Source organism: Canis aureus, chromosome 10 (assembly GCF_053574225.1).
Source record: "Canis aureus isolate CA01 chromosome 10, VMU_Caureus_v.1.0, whole genome shotgun sequence".
Lineage (NCBI taxonomy): Eukaryota > Metazoa > Chordata > Mammalia > Carnivora > Canidae > Canis > Canis aureus.
The window spans coordinates 14,397,160-14,425,052 of NC_135620.1; the positions used below are offsets into that span (position 1 = coordinate 14,397,160).

General features: G+C 40.8%; 1 protein-coding gene across 1 annotated transcript in view; it reads left to right on the forward strand.

Annotated features, from left to right (window-relative positions):
• Positions 1-27,893, forward strand: part of PRDM6 (PR/SET domain 6) — a 102,475-nt gene that overhangs the window by 42,604 nt on the left and 31,978 nt on the right. The gene's annotated exons all lie outside the window — the stretch shown is intronic.

Consider the following 27,893-nt stretch of genomic DNA (forward strand, 5'->3'; position numbering starts at 1 on the left):
ATGGTCGCAGAAATCGTGTAAATCACCTTTGTCAGAATCTTTTTCATTGAAAACAAAGTATTCTCATTATCATAGGTTATGCATTTTGCCAAACTGAGAGAGTCGTAGAAATCTCATAAATTCCTACTACAAGTGTGTGTGTGTTGCCTGTAAGTGAGGGAAATAATCTTTGTTGATAGCACTAGTATTCTTCTACTTTTAAAATGAAATCAGACTGAGAAATTCCATCCTAGAAAAGGAGGGGAAAAAATAGTTCTGGTAGCTTGTTGCACTTTCCTTGGGGAGAAAAAAAAAAAAAAAAAGACAAAGGAACAAAACACAACCAAAATATTTTTTTTCATTAAAAGTCAGAATTAGCATTGCAAATACAATCCAGAACTTCAGAGCTGTCACTTAGGGTGAACCTTTTGATAAATTAGATCTTGATATTTACAAAATCTATTAAAATACAACCAATAGTGTGTTTGTTTATATGTTGACAAGATGATATACACCCTGAAGGTCAAGGGTGATGTGAACTGTTATAGTGTTCTTGTCAAAGTAGCTAAAAAAGAGGGGGGCTATTTAAAGAGTTTTGATGGAATGATGGTTTCACCGCGCGTGACAGCAAATGCAAGAATCATTGTGAAAAAGTTCGATTGATTTGAAACAAAATCTGTGATGTTTATCAATCAAAAAAAAAAAAAGGAGAGAAACTTTCTCTTCCTTCTGTAACATGTTAAAAAATTGGCAGCTTAAATGGAAAAACAAATAGTGAAATTAAACAGAAAAGCATTGATTTAACTTCTTGGGTGGTTTATCAAAATGCCACAATGAACTTTTCGTTCTTCTTGTCATTTATTAATTATCATCTTTTAATCAAACCAGTTAAGGATCACTTTACAAATTTTGGGACTACTTCTATATAAATAGTTCCAAAACTGAAAGTCACTTTGTCTTTTCTTTTTCCTTTTCTTTTTCCTTTTTTCTTTTTCTTTCTTTCTTTCTTTCTTTCTTTCTTTCTTTCTTTCTTTCTTTCTTTCTCTTTCTTTCTTTCTCTTTCTTTCTTTCTTTCTTTCTTTCTTTCTTTCTTTCTTTCTTTCTTTTTCTTCTTTCTTTCTTTCTTTTTTTTTTTTTTTTTTACCAAATATCTTACTCTAATTGTTAGCCAAGTTGTAGTTCTTTTTCCCTTGGAAAAACTCAAAATGTATCCGAGAAATAAATGCGAAGTTTGCGTAAGATTTTTCCTAGCATGATTTTGCCACTGCATTTGGGTTCCTTATTCTTTTCTCCTTAACAGTTGTAATGGCCTTAATTATTGGAGACTTTAGTTCTAAAATGTCACACCAGAAAGGACATAGATGCATTCAAAGTCGGTTAAGTTTTTCAGTAGAGGTCTTTATTTCGTACTTCAAACTAGAAGAAACAGTAAAAATTGTTCATGGTAACTTCAAGGGAATAGATGAAGCTTTAAAGAATAGGGTTTGTTAACAGGCTGTTAACAAAATGTGAACTGGTATAGGGAGGTAGACTTAGATGTTAGATCTCCTTGTATTTAGAAATCATTTTAATTTTTACATATTTTAGGTTATAGTAGCACATACAGAAAGCCATTTATTTAATGGGCACCTTTGAATTTGTTTTTGAAAGGAGCTGAACTTTTCCATGTGTCTGCCATAAAATGGATTAATTAAATGAAATTAAGCCCAAATAACTGAAAACAGGCATAAAAATTATTAACTTCATATCTCCACTGTTTTCACTCTAAGATTTCTGCTAAACAGATTTCTGCCCCCTCGGGAATTAATTCTTTGAGAACTTTTCAATAAACCGATTCATCTCGAGTTACTGCTCTCAGCATGCAGAGATGTGTAATAGGATGTTATATAAGGCATCAGTGTTTTAAGAAGCTAATCATATTGCAGTGCAGGGACATTTAACCTGCAGTGGTTGACACATTCAGCTTCTATGGGCAACAAGGACAAACAGATCTCAGCAAAATAAATGCAAGAAAAAGAGCAAAAATAGGCTTTAAGAAATACTGATCTGTGTTCTCCTTAAGTTAATTAAAAACTTTTGCTGAAAACAAATTTCTCTGGTTGTGTTCATCTAAAAGAACGTGGTTAACTCAGAATTAGCAATTGTTAGATGGTTTATACAGGCTGCTAGCCATAGTGAGGTCAATTATATGCAATTATTTTGAAACTAACAAAGTCCTACACAAGTGTTACCATTTGAACAAGGAGTGAAGCCACCTTTGTGTGCATTTCAAAACATATTACTCATCCTATCAGATGAAGTTTTAGAAATCAACAACTCAGATGAAAGGGTTAGTGGAAGATCTTTAAGGCAGTATAGGATTGTGAAAGTCACATGCTGAAAAAGCTAAGGTGGTTCTCCAAAAGAAAACAAAACAAAACAGAAAGACATCACAGGCTGCAAGAGTGGATGTAGGAGTCCATCCCCCCCCACCCCTCCAGTGGCTCCACTCTTCCTACATGCCCCAGGGCTGCAATTCAGCTTCATATTTAAAGACCTGTGGATTTTAAAACTTTACAGTGTGTCCACTAATGGTTGCTATAGATGGGATGTTGGTAACGCAACATTACCCCAAACCCCTAAACTAAGCCACTAAGCTATTACTAAAGCTGATTAATCACCCCTGACTGCTTTGAAATAAAACAAATGATTTAAGAATTAAAGTTTCTGTATCCCATTATCAAACTCATTAAGTCATCTCAAACTGCCGAATTTTGGATGAATTTCTAAATTCCTAAGAATATATTCATGCACATTCATCACCCCCCCAAACACACACACACACACACACACACACACATTACACAAATACTAAAATAACCAAACCAATCCATTTGGACAGCACAGTTCAACAATTATTTTAGAGTTTCATTAGTTTGTTTTGTTAACTGTCCCATTGCATTGGGATATTAAAAAAATGTTTTTAATACTTTTTCACTCCAAGTAGAGGAAATTAAAGTATTAAAATTATGTTTGCAGATGGTCTCAGATCTTACCAAAAAAACAAAACTTTCTTGTTAGGCCAAGCCTCACCGTTTTGCTGGGTGTGCGTAGGTTTTGGAGAGTTCTTGGTGAAGTGGAAGTGACTAGATTTTTCATGAGAGTTTCAAGGAGGATTTAAAAGAAAAGGCCATCTTTTTGAAAAGCCCTGTCCCACTTGGAAGTCAAACATTTATCTCCTTTTGGAAATCATTCTACTTATGCGTTTCAAGACTATGATCGTATGGTTCCAGCTTTGAATGTATTCCTTGGCACATAGCATGGTGTAACGTGAACCACATAGGCCTAACATGAACCACACCACTCCTATTTTATTTCTGCCCTGACCATTTTACTGTGTTTATGGGGTTCACGCTGGCCGCGAACAGCAGTGAGCTATAGAAGGTTGTTCACCCAGCACAGTAGACTATTTTACAAAGTAGATGTCCAAGAGGCCCACATGTTTCCGATTGTTGTTACTTGCTGTTCTTGTGTAGAAAGAATGAAAGTGTAAAAAGAAAGAACAACCTAATTGGAAATTACTTAAGTAGCCAATCTAAGAGATTACAAATAGAATTTTGGTACACTCGACTCAATTTGGCAACATTTGCACCACAGTTTTTTATTTTTTAAAGATTCTTATTTATTCACGAGAGACACAGAGAGGCAGAAACATAGGCAGAGGGAGCAGGCTCCCTCTGGGGAGCCCGACATGGGACTCGATCCCAGGACTCCCGGGATCACAATCTGAGCTGAAGGTAGATGCTCAACCAATAAGCCACACGGGCGTCCTTGGATCACAGTTTTTTAAAATTTAATCTTCTTTTTTGGGGAAGAGGCTGGGGATATAATGTGATTTGGATGGTTTCAGTTTGAGTTTTGGTTGTTTGTAGTGCTGTCCAAAGGTTTAATTCTGCTGATGTTATGTATGCAAATTTATGCAGAGTAATACATGTTGCACTAGAATTTTTCTTTCTAGTTTTCCTTCTTGTTTTCCAGGTGCTGTTCACTTTCCATATTATTTTTGGTGTTCTCTCTCTCTGCCTCCCACTGCTCTGCTCACATCTTCAGAGTTGCCACCAAAGTGTGCATGGGAACCTTAGCAGCTGAGGGGCACCCCAAATCCATAGTGTGCTATGGTGACAAAAGCCCACACTCTGTGGCCAGGCCCTGGGGGCCCTGATTCCCAGCTATGTCGCTTCCAAAACAACCCTATTATCTTGCACAAATTACTTCTTTTACCTCAGTTTCCTATCTGTGAAATAGGTTAAGAGATAGTTTTTTTTTTTTTTTAAGAGATAGTTTTTAAGACTAAGTGACGTAACACATGATTGTGTCTTTGCAAACACCCCTGGAGCAGGGCACGTGCTAGATATGCATTTGCTGTCAGTGTGCTCATTTCCAAATCACTTGCACATTTGTGTGCACAGCAGGAGGAGAACAAAAGCGCACCAAATTGGGAGTCCAGAAACCCGAGAGTCAGATCTGGTTCTATCCTGATTTACTGTGCAAGGTGACTGTCACCAGATGTTCTGGGAACGTCACATTTTAGAATTTAGAAGACTTCTCAGGTTACCCTATGTTCCACTTATGAATGAGCAAAGCAGGAGATCTGCAGCACTTGAAATGACTGGCCCCATGTCACACGTACCTAGGGCACGACTGGCTCTGGACGTCCTTGAGGTATTCTTATTTCTTAAGCCAGCCTCTCCCAAAGTGGGGCATGTTGTTGTATTCAAAATAATTTTAGGTCATCTGCAGAAAAGTGGTTTTAATGTATCTAGTACCTCAAACCCACAATTTTATAAACATTACTGCTTTTGATGATGCCAACGTGAACAGACTGATTTAAAATCATTTCAAGAAGAGGGATCCCTGGGTGGCTCAGCAGTTTAGAACCTGCCTTTGGCCCAGGGTATGATCCTGGGGTCCCAGGATCGAGTCCCATATCAGACTCCTTGCATCGAGCCTGCTTCTCCCTCTGCCTGTGTCTCTGCTTCTCTCCCTCTCCCTGTGTCTCTCATGAATAAATAAATTAAAATCTTTAAAAAAAATCATTTCAAGAAGAATATGAAGTATGTAACGGTACAGGTTGTGTAAAGATAAAGGAAAGCTCTTCAGTGTTGATGCTCAAGTGTAGGAAATCCTGCCTGGTCCCGGGGCAGCCTCGTCCCTTGCACATACTAAGAGAGGCCAGAACTCTGTGACAGCCCAAAGCTTTTTCTATGATTTAAGATTTTTTTTTCCAGTCATGATTCTATGTCCAGAGATCAAAATCTTTCAGGCTTGAGGAGTTTTTCCTGGTCTCATAACTTTTTGTTTTGTTTTGCTTTGTTTCTTTTAAATGAGAGCATAAGTGAATATTGGTTCACTGGATGACATACACTTCTGGAATCCTAAGTGCAAAGGGAAGCAGTAGTTTTTGGCAATGGCACCGAGCTGAGTGAAAGTGTGAAACGCACTTTAGAAGAAAAAAGGCAGATATGAAAACCAAAATGTCAGGAATGGTTCTGATAGTGGTTATCTTATCACATGCATATGAAAGTTTGCCCATTCACTTTCAGCAAAGATTGTCCAGAGCCTCTATGGTCTCATCTGTGTCTACACACAGGTAGACCTCATTTCACACCTAGCTGTATTTTTGAAATGTTGTAAATACACTGAATTGTTTTTCTTCGAGTCATACTTTAGAGCTCCTGGGAAGTCAGATGGTTTAAGGAACTTGAGTAAAGCATTTTGTCAGGCAGAGTCACCTCTTTATCTCTGGTAAATTTGGATTTTGCTCTGTCACATTTTCTTAAAGCAAAGCAAGCATAATCAGAACTCAGAGTTTGGGGCCTATTAGATAGCAGGTGTCTGGTTTTGGTGCAGTTGTTTGTGTTTGTTGTTTATTTTTGGAGGCATGGAGGGAAGCCATTGGGAATGTCAGCTGGTCTTGGGGAGAGGAGAGGCAGGGACTCTTAAGCACCATGCTCCCTCCGTCCACCACCTTTCAAGTGCACTCCAAGGTCATTTTTTTAGATGAATTGGAGTTCTAACATTAAATTGCAGTTCTTTGACAAATAAGAAAAAAAAGTTTCTTTATTTTTTTTAAGATTTTATTTATTCATTCATTCATTCATTCATTCGAGAGACAGAGAGGCAGGCTCCATGCAGGGAGCCTGATATGGGACTCGATCCCAGGACTCCAGGATCACGCCCTGAGCCAAAGGCAAACGCTTAACCACTGAGCCACCCAGGCGTCCCAAGAAATTTCTTTAAAAAGAAAAAAAAGATTTTATTTATTTATAAGAGACACAGAGAGAGGCAGAGACATAGGCAGAGGGAGAAGCAGGCTCCCTGTGGGGAGCCCGATGCGGGCTTGATACCACGACCCCAGGATCACATCCTGGGCTGAAGGCAGACGCTCAACCACTGAGCCACCCAGGGATCCTGAAGAAGAAGTTTCTTATGTCTCAAGCTAGAGAAATAGCCTGGCTGAAATGAGCTTTAAAGGATGCCATGGAGGGATGCCTGGGTGGCTCAGCGGTCGAGCGTCTGCCTTTGGCTCAGGTAGTGATCCTGGGGTCCCGGGATCGAGTCCCACATCAGGCTCCCCACAGGGAGCCTGCTTCTCCCTCTGCCTGTGTCTCTGCCTCTCTCTCTGTGTCTCTCATAAATAAATAAATAAAATCTTTAACAAAAAAATGAAAGATGCCATGGAATGTCTTGGTGGATGCTGAGTGCCATTCCTTTTGAGGGTGGTCTGTGAGCTAATCTCATGTGGACAGTTTAGAAGGAGCAGAGCTCCTAATTACAGATAATACTTAGTGAAGTTTTGGTCTCACAGCTGCGTTGTTAAATTAGCATCCATTCCGTGTGTGTGAGGCTTGGTATGCTAAGCTTGAGAGGAGGAGGATGTGGACAATGTGGGCCATAGAATCTAGGATCTTTTGCTCTTCTTGAAAAGTTCTTTGGAGAATTTTTTCATTCCTGGCATATGCTGAACCCATCTTTGGGGACACCAGCTTCAGTCAGTGCAGGCAGGCTCTACTGACCCTGGTGACTTATTCTATAGAAATCCACCACATGTGGGCCACCTGTGTGGTCATGTCAGTTAAGTATCTGCCTTCAGCTCAGGTCATGATCCCAGGGTCCTAAGATTGAGCCCTGTGTCAGGCTCCCCACTCAGTAGGGAGCCTGCTTCTTCCTCTCCCTCTGCAGTTCCCCCTGCTTGTGCTTGCTCTCTTTCTCTCAAATGAATGAATAAAATCATAGGGGGAAAAAAAGGAAGCCCACCACATCTAGTGTTTTGATTTCATTGATTCATCCAATCAGTCCTTAAAATGTGCAGATTTGGACTTTGGGTCCAAAGTTGAATTGAAAAAAGACAGAGATTCTGGAATCCACATGAGCTGAACTAAATAGAAGTTTGTGGGATGGGCTGGGTGACAGAGGAGGGGGAAGGACCTGTGGCCAAGAGGATGCTGCAGGAATGGCCTCCATTTGACATAAATGCTGTTATAATTTGTTTGTGAAAAGATGCTGACATAACCGTAGCCCTTATTTCAAACTGCGGTAAGCCCTGCATCTGATTTTTTTTTTTTTTTAAAGAAAGGAACTGTGGTATCAGTCATCACAGTTTTTATGAAACCATTAAAAAATACTCTAAGCACTATTTGTGAGCTCCTAAGACTAAGTGACATCATAATTTCAGATCTTAATTATATCATAATTACTGCAATTGATGAAAAAAATGGGCTGAGTTCTAAGATACTATAACATCTTTAATCTGAAATTATCTGTGCTGGCCAAATTGGCTTGCCTGTATTTTCTTTCCCAAAACATTTGGTCTCAATTGTAGTTTTCTTTCTTTTTTTTTTTAAAAAAAAAGGTCAGAAAAAGTTCAAAATGACATGATGGAATATATATTTGTTTGGAAAAATGATCTGGTTATTGCCATGGCAGCTATATTAAATTTTTAGGGTTATGTGATATAGTTTTTATATTAATACCATCTTTGAAATTTATTTACATGATGTAACAGCTCTGATGGTTACATTACATCCTTGAAAGCAAAAATGTACAAACTAGCCAAGATTTATGCAGCTTCTTAGCAGGAGACAATTATTCAATTTTAAAGGGAAAAAAAGGTATTTGTTGGGTTTTAATTATACCATTGAGAAGATGGCATGTATTTAATTTATTGCCAAAGAAATGCAAAGATGGTTTATAGAAAAAAAAATTCTTACCTAGTAAAAGATGTCTTAGTAAAGCTATATTTTGCTTTGTAATGAAAGCAGTTGTCTGAGGAATGGGTTTCATGAGCAAGACAGTCTTTGTAGTCATTCTTCCCTCTCGTATGTGGAATTGTTATATGTGTTTACTCTTGCTGGGACTTGGGTTTTTAAAGAGCTTACTGATCAAGAGAAGCCAAATTGTTAGGACACCTGGGTGGCTCAGTGGTTGAGCATTGGTCTTCTACTCAGGTTGTGATCCTCGGGTCCCGGGATCAAGTTCCTCATCAGACTCCCCATATGGACCCTGCTTCTCCCTCCACCTGTGTCTCTGCCGCTCTCTCTGTGTGTCTCTTATGAAGAAATAAATAAAATCTTTTTTTTTAAAGGAGAAACCAAATTATTAATTCTTAAATAGAGTATAATTATAGGTGTTAGTGTTTCTAAAGTTGTTTATTGGCTTCTTTCAGACACATCTCCCCTTTTAAATTGAACTTTAGATTCTGAGTTTAAAACATTTTTTAAAAAGAAGTCTTAATTTTAGGGTTAATTTTAATAGTCATTACAAGGGTGATCATAGAAAATGAAATATTGCTGATAGAAAAGTATACATTTTCTGAAGTTTCTCATTATTATCCTTCCTAGGTTTTATAACCCAGTTTTGAGTGATTATACCCCAAGAGCAAAATTTTTCTATAAAATAAATATATCCATTTTTTGACGAGATAGAAGTAATGTTATTTTCCCCCTTTAAACTGTTATTTTAACTTAAGAGGAAATACTGTATGAGCCACTGAGCTAAAACTGAGACGATTTGGAAATTCAGTTTCAAGTTGAAATGTGCCTCAGTTAATATTTATAAACATTATTGGTATTTATGTTTTTAATTAGTAACTATTTTAAATTAACAAACGATTGTATAGAGGTTTTTCAAAATTTGTTATGGTTTGACACTTTCAGTATTTAAGGTAGTGGGGTCACTGGGCTACAGAAAAAAATGGATTTTTATTTTTCTAGGAATTCTTTTTGTAGCTGCATGTGAGGCACTATCTTAACCCCATTATAGCCTTATTTTCCTTAATCCTTACACACCCTGTGGGGTGGTTATTCTCTTTTTACACCTGAGAAAACAGAGAAATTAAGTAATGTGCCCAAAGTCACATGGCTGAGGTTCCCGATTCCTGCCTGGCCCAATTCCACTTAACACATAACACCTGAGGGTTGAAAAGTATGTCATTTTTTTTCTGTACGTAGTTTTTTAGAAGTATTAAAGTGGATGGACATTTGTTTTGGAAAGGAAAACCCAAACCCTCCAGTAAAAAAAACAATGAAAATGGTGTGCCTTATTGAGCACTTACTATGTTTGAGGCATTTATATGGATTCTCTTATTTCATCCTCATGGAAACCCTTGGAAGTTGCACAAACATCTTCCCCATCTTACAGGTGAGATAAATGTTTTGCTCAGGATGACACAGCTCATCACTGCCGAATCCAAAATTTGTACCCAGATGGGTAATTCTACTCTTACCATGGCTCCTTTACACTAAAATCTAAATGTATTCAATTACATATTTGTGTAATTGAATTCACTTTCAATTACGTGGAAGTTAAAAGAATATAACTGTGTAAAAGCTTATTCTTGGTTCTATTCTACCACTTGGAAAGGATCAATTGTAATTAAATTTGCACAGGTGTAATAGAAAAGCATGTGACTTTAAGGAGGGCATGTGACATACCGAGCACAGGGTGTTATATGAGACTGATGAATCGCTGATCTCTCCCTCTGAAACCAATAATACATTATATGTTAATTACCTGAATTTAAATAAAATTTAAAAATTTAATTTAAAAAGAAAAGCATGTAATTTATGTTTATGTTGTTCTGTCTCCCCTATTGGGCGTCAAAATATTTTTGTGTATGCTTGAAATGGTTGTGTTATGGTTTTTACCCTTTTGGATTCCAGCTGCCACATATTTATATGTGAGACATATTTTTACATAGCTGTCATTTCACAGGATCAAAGAAGTTGGGCTGGAGCATCCTGAAGATCATCTAATTTAATGTCCCTGCCTCTTATTGGAGGACGTGGAGAAGAGTCAGATGAAGTGATTTACTGACACACAAAGTTAGTACTGCCCAAGTTAGAATTAGAACCCAGTATTCTTAATCTGTAGCTCATCTATTGATGTATCTACTAGGAAATATAAAGACAGAAGCCAAAGGAAGATAATCATTGCTTTCACTTATAAAAATTTTACAGCTTACAAAGCAAGTGGTTCTACAGGGTCGACTGATTCAATGTGAGTATGTACTTTCTTTTTAGTAGGAAAAAATGGCAACATCAAAGGGTTTGATCCAAGCTGGAAGGGAATGCTTTGGAGTATTAATAACTATTAACTCACTAAATCCAGCAACAGGGCAGTGTTTAATGTTCACAAGCCTTGAAAACACTGAGCTGCCTGATGTAATCTGGTCCACTCACATGATCTCTCCTCTAAAAATATCTGTCTTAGGAACTAAACCAACCTAAGGACTCTATTCCAGTTTACTTTTCTAGTGCTCCTGAAAATATGGTCCAAGATCTGAGCAAAACCAATACATCAAAACACATCTGCTGTCAAATACAAAATGAAAGTACTGTAAAAAGGAACATAGGAAGCCCGAAGTCTGTAGACCTGGAAAGAAAGAAATGAGAGTGAAATAGGGTGCTTTGGAGACCCAGAAGTCTGAGTCTGAAGAGAACTTTCTTAGAAGCACATAACCCATGCTAAGAATTCTAGCTCATTTGCTGGTGTTCTCCTCTCTGTTTCTCCATTCAGTACTATCCTAGCTGAAAGTGTGGAATTGGCAGTAGTTTTGTGTGTTTGGGGCAGGGGGAGTAATATGTGTAGTGTGTGTATATCGTATGTATGAGTGCTGTGTGTGTGGTTGTATTCTGTGAGTGTGGTTATATAGGATGATGTGTCGTCTGTGGTTATATAGTATGTTGTGTGTGTGTGTGTGTGTGTGTGTAAACACACCCCTTTGAGAATGCCATGAGCTCTGAGACTTCCTCCCAAAGTTGATCCAGATGCACATACGCCATCTTCTTGAAGCTTTCGGGTATTCATAGCCTCGCCTGAAACCCCTCCACAGATCCCACTGTGAGAGAGCTTGACATTCTTTCATTTTGGCCTGCAGATGCTTCCTGTGGAAAGAAGGGACTCTAAGTCTTGTCTAAAAATGAGGAAGTGTGCAGGTCATCACAAGGTGGTAATTAGGTGGTGGCTTTCTTTGGGTGTTGATGTTAGTTATACCTTTGCTCACCAGAGGTTTGGCACACCTCATGCCTGAGACATTGAGGTTTACTGGATCTCTGGGTTGGATTTCCGGGGAATCATGCCTTGTGGACTTGACTGCCTCCCCAGGCACACAGGGCTGTGTCTCAGTGAGAAAAGTCTGCGTCCCTTCCCCGGCTGCACACCGGCCAGCCCTCTGGAGTGACGGTGTGCATGGGGCTTTATTAACAAGCCCAGACCAGGGCTCTATAGAGGCCGGGCCACTTCCATGTCTTGAGACCCTTAATATATCGAAAGATGAAAAAAAGCCACGACGGGGTTACAAAAACAGTAGTACACTTTAAATGTTTACCTTTCACAACTTAATGCTTTTAATACCAGAAACGTAGAATTGTGCTATTCATAAGTTAATTACAGGATTTTTTTTTAATTACAGGATTTATAAAAATGTTAATATATGTCTAACTGCAGGCGTGTGGTCCTGTCAGGGGACCCGGTTGAAAGTATGCAGGGAAGGTCTCTCAATCTTCCCGGTCTGTTTCCGGGATTGTGTGCATAACCTCATTTGGAAGGGACTTCAGAGATCTCCATTGGAGGCTCTTTATGACCCTGAGGCTGAATGGCCCTGCTGGCACGCCCTGGGGAGGATCCACAGCATCCTGTTGTGCAGGAGGCACTGGGTTGCCCCTGTCACCAGAGTCTCCTCTGAGCTTCTTCAGGTGCCTGTGCTCCTGTCTCAGAGCCGAGGCCCTGTAGTGGCCTCGCCCTGTGTCTCTATGAGGACCCACCAGGGATCCTCAATGCCACAGGAGGGATGTCAGGTCATCTGTCCCCACCTGCCCCCCGCCCCCCCCCCCCCCAGGGTGACTTCAGCCTTTTCTATAATGTTTAAATTCCTTTAAAAGGATACACCCATGTTCAAGGCTTGCTTGGAGACAAAGCTCAAAATGCAACAATTCTTCCCGGAATAATACCTTGACCTAGGTTCATGCTCCCAGAATCCTGATGAGGGGAACCCTGGCCCTAGAAGTGAAAGGTCGGAACCTGATGAGGGGAGAACAAGAATTACCCCAAGGGAAGACTGGGGAGAGTGACCATCGTCAGCAGGGGGCAGGTTTGGGGTTGGAATGGCCCGAGGAACCAACATTTGCAGAGAGCCGGGTGCTCCAAGCTCAGGTAGTCTCCGGCCTTGCCATTGGCTGAAATCTCCATCTAGCTGCTCTGCAGCTGCCTCCCCTCTGCAGAGACTCTTGGGAATTTTTAAAGAAAATGGTAATTTTAGCCAGGCATCTTTTAAAATACTCACAGTTGGGTTCAGCTCTGCTTTTGCTGTATGAGTCTTCCCAGAGAACAGATGGACATGGTGCAGCACTTAATGCTTAGGTACCTAGAAGGTATCCTATGCTTTCATCTATATTCTTCTGGCTGTCTTCGCATTCATCTTACCTGCCATCCCTACCTCTATGCACACATGCATCCACACCTCTATCCACACGTGTCCACACTTCCATCCACACCTCTATCCACACCTCCATCCATACCTCCATCTACACCTCCATGCACACATGCACCCACACCTCCATCCTACCTCCATCTACACCTCCATGCACACATGCACCCACACCTCCATCCTACCTCCATCTACACCTCCATGCACACATGCACCCACACCTCCATCCTACCTCCATCTACACCTCCATGCACACATGCACCCACACCTCCTCTAAACCTCCATCCACACCTCTATCCATGCATGCATCCACACCTCTAGGTACACCTCCATCCACACATGCATCCACACCTCCATCCATCCACACATGCATCCACCTTCCCATCCACTCATGCATCCGTACCTCCCGTCAACATCTCCATCCATACAACCAGCCAGGTAGTCAGACAACCAACCAAGGGACATTTCTTGAAAACTAAGCTCTGTGTCAATGAGTAAAGATACAATGGCAAATATGGCAGACTTTATGTTCACCTTCCTCAAGGTTATAGTCTGGTAGGTTTTAATCCAATGTTTGTTTAATGCTGCCTTCACAGTCCAGAATTTGGTAAAATAACTCATTTTAACTCTCTAAGTCCTGATGTCCTTTTTTATCTTTGGCAAAATAGTAATGGATTGCCCTTCCTACACCCAGCAATGCCATTATGGACATAAAATGTCCCCAAGATTGTGTGGAAAAATCTATAGATTGTAGTGCAAGAATAAATGTCTTCTGATTTGCTTCTGTGTGTATGTCTCCTGTTGAAGTATAAATTCCTTTTTTTTAAAAAAAGATTTTATTCATTTATTTGACAGAGATGGAGTACAAGCAAGGGGAGCAGCAGACAGAGGCAGAGGGAAAAGCAGGCTCCATGCTGAGCAGGGAGCCTGATGCGGGGCCTGATCCCAGGACCCCTGGGATCATGATCTGAGCCGAAGGCAGATGCTCACCCAGCTGAGCCACCCAGGTGCCCCTGAACTGTAAATTCCTTGAGGCCAGGGACTGGGTCTTAAGTTTTTTAATGCCTTGCATCACATGCAGTGGCTGGCACATAGTAGCTGCTTACTAAATGTTGGTTAAAACAGTGCTGCCTGGGAGGTTGGGTGGTCACATTTGAGTATCACCATTACTGACATCGCCTTCTGTCCTTGGTGTCTCATCTCCTGGATACTGATGGGAAAGAGACCTGTGGCAAACCACTGGATTCATTCAGTCCTCTGTGCAACTGTGTAGCCCTTCCTTTAAGAAAAATGGTCCTGGGGAACCTGGGTGGCTGAGTCAGTTAAGCGTCTGCCTTTGGCTCAGGTCATGGTATTAGGGTCTTGGGATTGAGCCCCATATCAGGCTCCCTGCTCAATGGGGAGTCTGCTTCTCCCTCTCCTTCTACCTCTCCTTCTTGCTCTCTCCCTCAAATGAATAAATAAAAAATTTTTTTAAGATTTTATTTATTTATTCATGAGACACACACACACACACACACACACACACACACACACACGCACACACACAGAGAGGGGCAGGCAAAGGGAGAAGCAGGCTCCATACAGGGAGCCCGACATGAGACTCGATCCCGGGTCTCCAGGATCACACCCTGGGCTGAAGGCGGCGCTAAACCGCTGAGCCATCTGGGCTGCCCTAAAAATCTTTTTTTTAAAAAGGAAAGAGAAATGCTTCTAAGAAGCCAAAATCCATCCCTCTCCCATGTCTCTTGCTCTAGGACAGACTCAGATTTCATGAGGATTTTTCCCTGTGAGCAGTTATCTTTGGAAGACAGCTGTCTAAGGGTCCCAATCTGGGGGCTGTGCTGGGTCTCCACCATGCACACATGGCCACTCCCACACTTTACAGTCTTAAGTGGCCTGAATTGGAGGATTTACTCTGTCTCTACCATTGTTCTATGATCAAGGGCAAGATGGTATAAACTGAGTGCTTGCTAAGCACTGCCCTAACTTGACGTAAGGAATGTCTCTCCTAAATTATATAAGATCTGAAAATATGTTTTCACTCTGGACAGATGGTCATTTTCCCCTTATAAAGTGTGTCTGACAATCACACTTTATTGGTGTGGTTAGGAAAAGAATGTCGTAGACTTGGGAAAACATAATAATTTAAGGAGTGACACATTTCAGCAAAGAAATAAAGCCGTAGACCATCGGAAAACCATTACTTCATTGGGACAAACATTCAGTGTCTTCAGAAAGTTCTTACTAAAAAAAAAAACAGGTGAGCTCTAGGGCCTGGTGTGTGTTTGACTACACATACATGGAAGTAGCCTCTCTCTCAGGGACATTCCCTTTACAAACATTCCCTACTTAGTACCTTGTTAAGTATTTAATATGATTGCTAACATCGCCGTTTGCACCAGGCTCTGGTCCAAGCAGCTTCTTGGAAATCATATTCTTCAGTAGCTACCACGCTGAGCTGTAAAATTAGTAATAGTTTTCAGCAGGGCCTATATGGTGTCAGACCCACTAGAATTTGTAAACCCGAAATCTCTCCTACAGCAAGGGTTAAGTTGTATTCCGTAAGATATATTGCATGAACCATGTGGAGATTTCACATGTATACCACAGTGTAATAACTTGAATGTGTTATTTTACAGTTCTCAAATATTGAACTATTCAGTATCCTCTTTTAGTTTGTAAATCCTTCAATTCACCCTGGTGTTATTTGTGGGCTTATTTTAATAACATAATGGTCCTCTTTCCTATTTGGTGGAAAGCGAAGGCTTTGGTTTTCCAAGTGGAGGAGCATGTTAATTCATATTTCCCTGTAATTTTATTTTATTTTATTTATTTTTATTTGTTTTTTAAAAGATTTTATTTATTCATGAGAGACACAGAGAGGCAGAGACATAGGCAGAGGGAGCCCAATGCGGGACCTGATCCCAGGACCCCGGGATCACCACCTGAGCTGAAAACAGACGTTCAACCATTGAGCCACCCAGCTGGCCCTGTAATTTGTTTTTAAAAACTGATGCTTTCTCACATGCAGCACATCATTGTCATTTTTGATATTTTTTTTTGAAATCCCCCTTTCATTTATGTGAGAAAGGATGGCAAGTAGCTGAGTGTGTTTGCCAGCCAGGTTCTGGAGTCAGCCCCGTGGCCCTATTCTCTGATGCTGGGTGCTGAGATCCAGTTCTGCTGATCCATTTCCACCTCCGCAGAAATGCAAATTTGAGAGAGGAGCAGGAAAGGGGAGGGAAGCTGGAAACTGTGGTGTCATTACTCATTCATTTCAGTATATGGAGAAAAACATGGTCATAACATGCGTCGCCCTTTGTTTATAGCACACACAATTCATGGCAGCAGGCTTTATAACCCCCCACCGGCACTTAATAACTAGGAGAAGATACAGGTTTTCTTGATTACGTAGATCTAAATGTTTATTCAAACTTTCACGAGAGTTTTTCTTCATTTACACAGAGTTCTCTCTGCTGAATGAATATCCATTTTAAAATGTGGGCTCTGTGCATACGAAACACATTTTCATGGCATCCAGATTCATTTCGTTTGTAAATATATTTAGTGGAGGTCAGGACTTCTTGTCGGTTGCTTTGATTAAAACTGGATTTCTTTTTTTTAAACTGAACTGAAGCAGTTTTTAAATGGGTAGGTCGTGTCAAAGCATTTTACAGTTTATGAGAGACATTAGTGCTAATATTTTAGCAAAAAAAAAAAAAAAGGAAAGGAAGAAAAGAAATAGCCGCATGAAAATACTTGCAAGGCTTTTTCTCAGCACCGGAGGATTAGCCGTATTTTCCTTTTCAGTGTTGATGTTGTTTGGGCACTGGAGACAGTGTTGCACTGTGGATATTATTGCTGTGACGGAGGAGAGATAGCATTGCAGCAGAGCCCGTGGATGGCACCAAGCCAGTGCCCTGAAAAATGGCAAATATGTCACAGCTAACAGCTGGATGCAGAAATATTTCTCTTTAATTTGGACGGATAAAATTTTTTTCACAGCAGGGCACTCTCCAAAGAGTCCAACATCAAAGAGGGCGGGTCTCACCAGTCAGACATCAGCTGGCTCCGGGATGGAGCAAAATGAATGAACTGTCAGGACTTTTCCAGCGTATATGCTTCTGCCAAGTGAAAAGTTAAAGGTTCAGTGGCTTGTTCAGATCACAGACAAAGTCCTGATAATGGGAGCCCGATTCCCCACCAAAGTCTTCCTCTGATCAACAGACAGAGGATGTCTGAAGAAGACTCCAGATTGATGGATGGCAGGCTTCCTATTGACGGCCGCCACCGCAGTCCTCAGAGATAAGTAGGATTCCCCAAATGCTCTCCAGCTCCCAGGAGTTCTCGGGCCTCCGGGCGGGGATCCTCCCAGCACCCCCCACCCAAAACGCACACACACACACACACATACACACACACATTGTCTTCTGCTCCACTGACACTTAGCAGCAGCTGCCCCACCGTGGGACCAACACACCCGATTCTGTTTCTTCACATGGCCGGCTCTCTGATGCAGGCTTCGCCAACACCACCCCGGGTGTTTTACAGTTTATTGACACTTTTCAACTGTTTTTCTGATTACCATATTTCAGTCTTGACTTATATGTTAGTATTATCTGCAAGCTCAACATAAACCTCTAATGATTTTCTAATATTTCTGGAACTTGATGAATGTGAATTGACATAGTACAGTATATAGCTTTATATCAGCATTACTGAAAATACAACAACGGTGTATATAACCATTACTCATTTATTTTATGGGGCATTTATTACGTGACCTTTGAGGCCGCATCTTAAAATCTCGGCATTCCAGACATTCCCAAATATGCCAAACCCAAGGAGAAGGAAAGGGTTTTCCTGTTTGAAAGAACAACAACAAAGTAGGTAAATTCTAATGGAGGAAGGAGAAATTATTGAAACGAGACAACCCATGGGTATATATCTGAGATAAAAGTTGAAAAACTGAACACACATAAATATGGGCACACTGGCTGGTGTGTACTTTAATGAAGCAGCTTGCATTGTAAAATCTGCTGCTTCCTCTGTAGGCTTAATGTCCCTACCGTTTTTGATGTTTCAGGTCATTATTGCCAGGGCAAGGAGAGTGATTTTTCATAGAGCTGGGGGGTTGTACCTTTCTTCAGTTGCATGCTTGCTTTGTGCAAATTTTACCAACACATTAAGTAATTCTTGTTAAATGGGCATGTGCTCTGAAAATAGGAGTTTATTTCATGCGTGGCATTATTAATCATTATGAACATTTTTATGACCCTCACTTGGAGAATTTCAGATGCTTTTAAAGAAAAAGCTCTACATTTCTCCCTGATTGGACAGATGGGATATGATGGAAAAAAGCAATAATGAGGTGGCCTATGATTGTGGGGCAGGGGGGGTGGGAGGGGGAAGGGAGTTTATCCTTGTCACACTCACCTATCAACCGTATGACTGTGGACAAGTCATTTAACCCTTCTTAGCCTGTGGTTTTTATCTGTAAAATGGAGTAACATTCTAGCCTACCTTGTAGGTCAGTCGTGAGGATCCGGTGAGCTCGAAAAAGTATGTTGTAAGCTAAAATGCCACACGCACGTGTGTGACCTAGCCATTCACTGCTGCTCCTTCATTGTGTTAAGGTGGAGGCGGATGCTCTCATTTTAAAAATGCTGCTCTGTGGTCTCTTTTCTCAAGCTCTGATCCGAATGTTCATGAGCGGAGAGGTTAGGAGCCCACAGTGGTGTGGATCTTGCTGTCTACCTCTCTAGCCTGGGAGGATGGTGTTCCCAGCCCATCCGATGCTCCAGGCTGCCATCTACAGATGTTCCCTGCTTCTCATCCAGGACATTTGATTGCTCAGACAGCTCACCTACCTTGAACATGTTCAGGGCTTGTAGAGAAATGAGGCAGTATAAGTCAGGGCCTCCTGTGGCCAAATAATGTCACTGACTTCAGAGGTCAAGCAATGCTATGTCATAGGTGATATTCACTGAGGTGGTTTTGGGGTTGTGAAGCCACAGTTCATTAAAATGCATGTAATGACTGCCACTTTGTTATAAATACGCCCCAGATATGTTCTTAAGAATATGCTGGGTACTTGTGTCTTTCAAATGACATTTTAATTTTATTTTATTATTTATTTTAAAGATTTTATTTATTCATGAGAGACACACAGAGAGAGGCAGAGACATAGGCAGAGGGAGAAGCAGGCCCCCCACGGGGAGCCCAATGGGACTTGATCCCAGGGCCTCAGGATCACGACCTGAACCAAAGGCTGACACTCAACCACGGAGCCACCCAGGCGGCCCTTGAGTGACATTTTTATAACACTGCCCTAAATGGAAGACTGAGGAAGTTTAGGAAATGGGAAATGTAGAATGGAAGAGATACTTCTCTACTGTTTTCTAGATGGTGTTCATGTCCATGCAGCATTTTAGAATATTTTGTTTTATCCTGTAATAGCTTCATCTGGGGGATGAAAACACAAACTAGAATGACTGTTTTACTTGCACATCTCCCTCGTGTCATTTCAAATCCTTTTCCCCCCTCTCTCTCTTTTTCTCTTTGGACAGAAGTTGATTTCCTGGTATGTACAGAGATGTGTGTAAGGTACCTCTGGGGAAAGTTAAAAAGTGAATACAGTGTATTCCTGTCCTCAATGGGCTTGGGGTCTGGGAACCACCTCCATAGTCATGAGTTTGCTTAGATTGCACGTATTATCCTGTGGTCAAAGTGTCCCCCAGCAGGTTGGTTGATTTGATGACATTCAGGCTGATGTTTCCTATTTAATTATAGCGATGGCCTGAGCGTAGCTAATATTCTTGGGGCTTCTACTGGGTGCCCAGCTCGAATTTAAAGACTTCCCATATACTAGCCCATCTGATTTTTCTGTTAGCCCTTTGATGTAGGAACTGTCATTAGCATCACTTTTTCAAAGAAGACCTTTCAGCTTCTTCAAGAGGTTCAGCAACCATCCAGAGTCACTTGGCCACCCAAGGTGGAATCACGCTATCAGCTCACCCACAGCGGAGCTCACAGACTTTAGTGACTTCTGTGGTGTGCTTTCATTGGTAATACTGAAGAAAGCCTCCTGAACAATCCTACTGTCTTTTAAAAGAAAGTAAAAGCTTGTATTTAGCAACAGGTACATTCTGGTTTTTAAGCTTTCTCAGTCACAACAAGTCAAGAATTACTCTTTGGTGGCAGTGATCATGCAGATCTCCTCGGGCCACAAAGATTCTGTGCCCTCCCCCTCTGACACACAGGAATCCCACAGTGAAACATTATTATCCATCTTGGCGAATAATATATGTTTTCAGTGAAGATTCTCAAATTCCTAATACACTTGATTATTGCAACCCTGCTTTTCTGAATTTTATAGAAAGATGAGACCGTATTAAGGCGCTCTGGAGAATAGGTAAAGGAGAGAGGAGAAACCATCTTTCTCTCTGCTCTTCCCTGGCTGTTGGCTCCTCCAGATGCTGTAGAAGCACATAAAACAGTGCTGGGCTTTCAGGTCGAAACTGGAAAACTGCTGAAGACCACTTCTTGGCCCTTTCTGTGGGAAGTGTTTATTAACATTTGAACCAGCGCGTGAAACTCATCTCTGCATTTCATACAATTAAGAAAAGTTAGATTCAAGGAGGATGTTGTATTTTCTTTCATGAGCCCTGGGGGTTTGTGAAATCTTAGGATGGAGTTTTAATTATTGTGAGGCTTCATTTCAGCTCACTTCAGTATGTGTTGAGGTCCTCCTATGTGCCAGGCCCTGGGTTAGATGTTTGCGCCTTAAGAACCGAGGGCAGCTGGCATTTCAGCACAAGACTGTCTGGGGCCTTGGCACAGGGACAGACCCAAGTGTAGAAATGAAGATGAGGGGGCCGCAGATGTCTCCATACTCAGGGACAATTGGCCAATCCTTTTCATTTATTTATTTTTTCTTTTTCTCCATACCCAAATTCAAGGACCCAGGTTCTAGGAGGTACAGATCAGAGTTTAAGCTGTAAAGTGAGTTCCTTTTGTGTAGTGTCATGGGCTTTCTTCAGTGACTTGTGAGAGTAGAGGAGGTGGGGAAGGCTCGGCACACTCCCAGTGGGAAGGCAGAGGGATGGAGGGTGGCAGGAGGCCTGGAAATGTCCTCTCCCCACCACTGGCTAGTAGTCTCATTTTGTCTAAGTCACCAACTTTTGAAGCCCCCATTTCATTGTGATGGAAATGATTAGGTTGGGACAGATGGTCTGTGAGGTCTCTTTCAAACTGATTATCCTGGGGGCTATATTTATTTATTTAATATATAAAGATTATTTATTTATTTATTTATTTATTTATTTATCTATCTATCTATTTATTTATTTATTTTTAAAAGGTTTATTTATTTGAAACAGAGAGAGAGAGAGAGTGCACGCATGCACGGGGGGCGGGGGGAGAGGCAGAGGGAGAGAATCTCAAGCAGACTCCACCTTGAGCATAGAGTGCCACTCAGGACTTGATCTTACGACCCTGGGATCATGAACCTGAGCCGAGACCAAGAGTTGGACACTCAACCAACTGAGCCACCCAGGTGCCCCTGTAAAGATTTTTTTTTTTAAACAGGACAAAAATATGGGGAACCTGGATGGCTCAGTCAGTTAAGCATCCGAATTTCAATCTCAGGTCTTTCTTTTGTTTTTCATTTAAATTCAGTTTGTCAACATAAAGTATAACACCCAGTGCTCATCCCCTTAAGTGTCCTCCTTAGTGCTGGGCTCTAAATTTAGCCAAGGGTACTCAGCATTGTAGCAGAGGAATGGTGACTAAAATCTTCCCAGAAGCCCAACCACCAAAGGAAGTGCTCTGCCTGAGGCTTTTAAAATAGGGTCCCTCTAGTTCACCCTGGGCCCTTGGTGATATCCCCACAACCACCTCTTAGAGGAAGCCTGAGGTGAGCTGATTCGGCGCTTTTTCTGGTGGGCTTTTCTTTTTCTCTGTTTTTATAGTGGAATTCCTTTTACAACTTCTTTGAGTTAAAGGGGAGCTTTGCTTAAGAAGATCACTGAAAGCCTCCACTGGTAAAACTGAAAGAGCTGAACTCTGCTCTCTCACTCCTTGGAAAACTGCAGTCCAGAAAGCTTGAGTCTCAGCCAGGTGGGAGCTTCTGGGCAGCATAGGAGGAATGAATGTTTGCAGTGTTTCCAGGTTATCAGTTCAAAAGATTTTCCTTGAACGCCTCCTAGCTATCACAGGCTGATGTTTAGTGGTAACAATAATTTCTTTAAGGTTAGGATTACCTAGCCTACCTTAAATGCTTAATGAGGCCAAGCAGGTAAGTAAAGGAGTGAAGTGTGGAGAGTGCAAGACAATTGGGAGGGGTAGGGACTGTGGGGAAATGGAATAGCACATGGCTGATCTAAAGGGAGTGACCTTCTTTCCTCTGCTTCAGCGGGTTATTGCCAGAGATTGGGGACTCACGTTTTGATTTTTTTTTTTTTTGAGAACAATTATAAATGACAGAAAATTTCCAAATTTTTAATACATTGTGGAGGAAAAACAAAGTTGATCAATTGCCTGAGTTCAGCCCAAGAGCCCCTGGTTTGCAAATCTCGCTTTAGAGAAAGACATTGCTCAGAGCTGCCAATATACACAAATTACTATCGTTCAGAAGATGGTTTTCCTACCTTATGTGAAAATAAGCCCAACTTAGTTGCTGGCTTACACTGTGGCTGTGATTATTATCCTGAACGCAAATTGGCAAATTCATAAATGACAAAGCTGTGGACCAGCTACTCAGGATTAGTGTTTAGAACACAACACAGGGTGTATTTTTTTACTTACGCTGTTCTTATTCAAAGTAGATTCTTGTTCTAGGAAAGGAAGGTCATGGGAGGCAGTGGTGCTTCCTGATACCCAGGATTGTAATAAATGTGTGGCTTACACATGGTGGTTTTCAGTTAATGCCACGCAAGGTTCATAATAAGCAAGAATGTGTGATCATTATTTCAACCACGTGTGTGGTGTCCCAATGAATATTATTGCATTGAAAACTGCAAAAATCCCTGTAAAACGGTAAGAATTAGCTTTCCCCCTTACTTATCTCTCCAGTCCCATTGATAAAAGAGAAAAGAGAAAGTGCCGACCAAAAACAATGGTTTTGAAACAGGAACAACAACATCATAAAAGAAATCAGTGGCTGATAATGTAGTGATACATATTACAAATATTTTCCTAGAAGGATAACACAGAGTTTTTAACCTTGGGTGAGATAATCTTGCTTCTCTATTTCAACAACGCATGCAAAAGCCAAACTACAAGGACATAAATGTCTAGGTTTTCAGTGGTTTTTCTCTCTTTGATTTTTTTTTTTTAGAAAAACAATCAGAAAAGCACAAAGTATAATATATAAATGTCAATATATAGGCCAGCAAAAAAGTGAATGTTTAAGTGTTTGCCATATTCTTTTCAGATTTTTTAAAGAAAAATGAAGCTTTTCAGATAAAGCTTCAGATAAATTCCCTTTATTTTGCCGGCATTCCTTTTCCCCCCAAGGCCAGTGCTCTCATAATGTTATCAAGTACCTTATCAATGTCTTTTCAGAATTTACTGTATGTATAGTTAATTACATGTATATTACAATATACACTGTTATAAAATATACTGTTGACTGTTATTTTGTATATTTTGAAATGTTAACAAATGGTATCAATCTGCACTCTGTTTTTCTCAATCCGCTCTCTGTTCTTGATGTTTATCCTTATCAACCAGATCTGAATACAAACAGATCCACATGTTCATTTTTTTAAGTGTTTTATACTGTTTTATTGGATAATTAAAGCATAATTTATTTATTCTTATGATGATGGATAGTTCCATCATTTCTCATTATTTACTTTTACAAACAATGCTACAGTGAATGCCCTTGGATTTGTCTCCTTGGTTTCAGTGGAATCATTTCCTAGAAGTGATATTGCTGAGTCCTAGGATTTATGCATCATCAGCTTTCTTTCGATGTTACCAAAGTGTTTCCCAATATGACTGTGCTTTCTTACCCTCTGTTTCAGCAAAGCTGGAGCTAGCTTGCTTTCTTTCATCCCTTTTTAAATAATTGTTATTATTTTAAACTAGGTTTTCTAGAATCAATATGCTAGATATACTTCCTATAGTTTTGAGAGTTGTCTACTGTAAAATTTTATCTTTTTCCCCACCAAGTATCCTGTGTGTTTCTTTACATATATTTCCCCCATTTTCACAGGGTTCTTTCTTTGCTTCTTTAGAAAGAACTGAGCAAATATGAAACCTTCAGTTGTTCATGTTCATTCAGAACAAAGCGCAAAGTTTAAAGCAAAACTATGCTTTATTCAAGCGTTCTTCCCAAATGAATCTTCCTCTAAATATAAATTTCACTGTCTTGCCTTCATTGTCATTATTTGAATGAATAAAATTACTGACGTTGTTGACATCTTCAAAGATCCTGAGAGGATTGTCTTAGTACTTTGTGTATGAGTTTTGATATTTTCCTGCTTATTTTAAATTTTTTGAAAGGAAATGAAAACAAAATGAATATCAGCATCAGCCTTAATTCAGCTCCTTAACTTCTTTAAGTTTTTTTAGACCTACTAGGTATCTAACTTAGAATTTCATTTTAGTGTCACACAAATGTAGGTATTAATATGACTGCCAAAAAAAACCTTCCTGAAATTAAAATTGTTGCTGTAGCCTGAAACTTATTGAAATACTTCCTTACTTATAGTTCCTTCTGTCTTGAAGGAAGGAAGTCAGCCTCTGTCCAGTAGAGTAGATGGATATGGGCACAGTGTTCAGTTACATGAGGAATTTTATATATATATCCCCCTTTTTATTTTTTTTTTAATTTTTTTAGAGAGGGAGAGAAGTGAGGAGAGGCCAAGGGAGAGGGAGAGAGAGAATCTTAAGCAGGCTTCACACCCAGTGTGGAGCCTGATGCCTAGGGTTCAATCTCATGACCCTGAGATCATGACCCTAGCTGAAATCAAGAGTCAGACACTCAACTGACTGAGCCACCCAGGTGCCCCCACATATTCCCTTTTTAAAAACACTGAACTCTTAATTGAACTTAAATTTTAAAATGTAAAAAACAAATAAACACAGAACTCTTAAACGGAAACAAAGTTGGACTGATGATGAAAGTTAAGGATAGGGTCCAGACAAGTACCTTGAGCTTTTCTGAGGAGATCATCCTTAGTTCCTGTTTAGGATCACCTTTGAGTATCCTGGTTTTCCCACTATTATTCTCCTTTTACCAGAGGAATGAACAGAAGTAAGCATCAGTAATACCTCCTGGCCCATTGTTCCTCTTTCAAGAAACACTGAGTTTAACTGTTAGCTCTTAACAGCACAGAGCAGAAAGGGTTCAGGATCGTCGTGAGCCAAGTACTCAGGCCTACATTTTTGGCCTCTCTAAATAACTTTGATAGGTAGTGCTGGTCTTATTAGCATGTTGAGCCCAATTGAGGAAGTGCCACATGTACAAACATCTGTTGTCATGACTTGACATTTTATGACATTCGTGATGCATTTATTTTGAGGAGGGGACCTGAGTGAAAAGGATGTAATCAGATTTGTTTTTTGAAAGTGCAGTTTGGCTGTGGTGTAGAGACTGGGTTGGAGGGACCTGGGGAAGGTGTAGGGAGGTCTGTGGGGAGCCAGATGCAGTGCCACAGGTGCTCAAGGAAGCCCGCCCCAGCTGGAAGGGTGACAAGGCAAGGGGAGAGATGGATGCACTTGAGAAACATTTAGGGGGTGGTGAATTGAACTGGATTTGGTGGTAGCCAGGCACTGGGGACTGCGGGAGAAAACAACATCAGGATCAAATGAGTTTCTTACACTTTGATTGGGTGCACAGCTATGGAATCTAACAGGGTACCTGAAATTTCCATCACCATTCCATGTGAAATAGTGTAAAATCAGTATTAGCTGAAGGCAGGGAGGCACATCCTCATGTCCTATGCTACATTTTGTGATGCTTGGAAAAAACCTTGGAAATAGCCATCTACTTTTCCTCAAGGCAGGTAACAAGAAGGCAAAAATGGTAGGATTCCTGTAGTTACACGCTGTGTAGATTGAGGAGATTTTTGCTGAAACAGGAGTGTAGGAAGAAACCTCTTCATACTCATTTTCAAGACTGACTGGCTAGTGTCTGGTGTTCAGATGTGCCATCATTCAAGGCAGCACCCGCTGCACGCAAAGGTTAGAGAGCTTTATGTGCCGTTCATGACATTGGCTAGAAGCACAGAGGAGAATTGTTCTTCTCAAAATGCTTTGTAATTATTTTCAGCAGCAGCTCTCAAGGAAAGTTTGTTCATTGGGGAAGGATAGGGCAGAGGGCTGGGTCATCAACATTTTTGGCTCCATTTTAGATAAACATTGGTGTCTGAAGAACTGATGGCTTTTGTTCAATGTTGCATGGACTGTCAACAGCCGACTCAGGGTTGAGACTTTGAATCTTAGAGCTTCCTAGAAGGGACACAAAAGCAAAAAGTACAATGGAATACCCACAATGGAATACCCACAAAAGCAAAAAGTACAATGGAATACCCTAACCTAAATGCAAAATCTCTCATTAGTTTGCTCAGGTGGCAGATGTGTCCACCCCGTGAAAGGATTCCACTCTGTGCCACAATCCTCAAACTAGGAATTTAGAGAAGCCATTAATCTTTAATATAATTTAATTCAGGAATCTCTTTATTCTTCTCAGGCAGCATTGATTATCAGCTGTGATCATGCTGGCAAGCCATCCAGTCAAAGCTTCTCCAACCATTGCTGTCATTAGATTGATGTCTGCCTTTTATTTGGGGGTGGGGTGGTTCGTGTAAAGGTTGGGAGTGGAGACAAATGAGTTGAAGAAAAGTAAAAAAAAAAAAAAAAAAAAAAAAAAGTCAGCTGTTTGAAAATGACTGGAGATAATAAAAGAAACTGTCATCACTAAGCCCTCTGGCCCCCAGAACAGAAATACTGAGCTAAATTAATATGAATGACGATACTAATTTTAGGGTCTAATGTAACCAGTGAGTCTCTCTGTAAGACGAACTCTCCATTTCTGTTTGGAAGAGAACAGTGGAAAGGCTGATCAGAGAGTAAGAAAATGATTTGTCAGGATGCTCTGGGGAACACCTCAGCAGTCACCAGGATCCCATCACTGATTTTATTTGAAAGGGACCAGCCATGCCGTGGTCCTTCTGATGACTCTACCCCTTATGTCTCAGATACCCCTAGGACTGGGACTCCCTTCTGGAGTTGTTGTACATATGTAAGCCCCTGGTCTCCCACTCATCGAGATACCACATCCTACAAGGTGCCCAGGGCTGACCTGGTTTCTGGAAGTGGGAGCCCATTACCTCTGTGGTCGGCGCTGACTCCCGGGTATCTGGACTGGCTAGCGTTATGCATGAGACTTTTTGTCGCATGCTCTTTGCTCTGAAGCACATTTCATTTCTTTGAGTATGATCTGAAAAGAAAATTTGCATAAGATGACCGTAAGCAATCATTATCAGACCAACCTCAGTTAAGACATAGAAAATCCATAGGAAACAATTTTTTCTATTTTTGAGGGTCTTTCTTTCTTTTTTTTTTTTTTTTGGGTCTTTCTTTTTTGATGGTCCTCCTTAGAGTTTCAGGTTCTGACAGCTGAAGTCCCACATCCTCTGTGACATGAGAGTCCATTAATTTCATTTGAATCAGGGGAGGGGTTTGGGGTTTTTTTTGGGGGGGTTGTCTGTTTTTTCACCAGTTCTGTACATTTCCACACCGCTCCACCTGCCTTCCGCTGGGTGTCACCGAGCTTGTCTCGCAGATGGTTACTGCCTCCTGAATGCCTTCAAACAGTTACGTGTTTTGAGCTCAGGGGCCCGTCGTGTGGACGTTCCAGCCATGTCAGCGTGGCCTCTCTCTTCAGCTTGCTTTGTTTATCTGGCAGCTCATTACTTAAGAGTAGCCTGTCAAA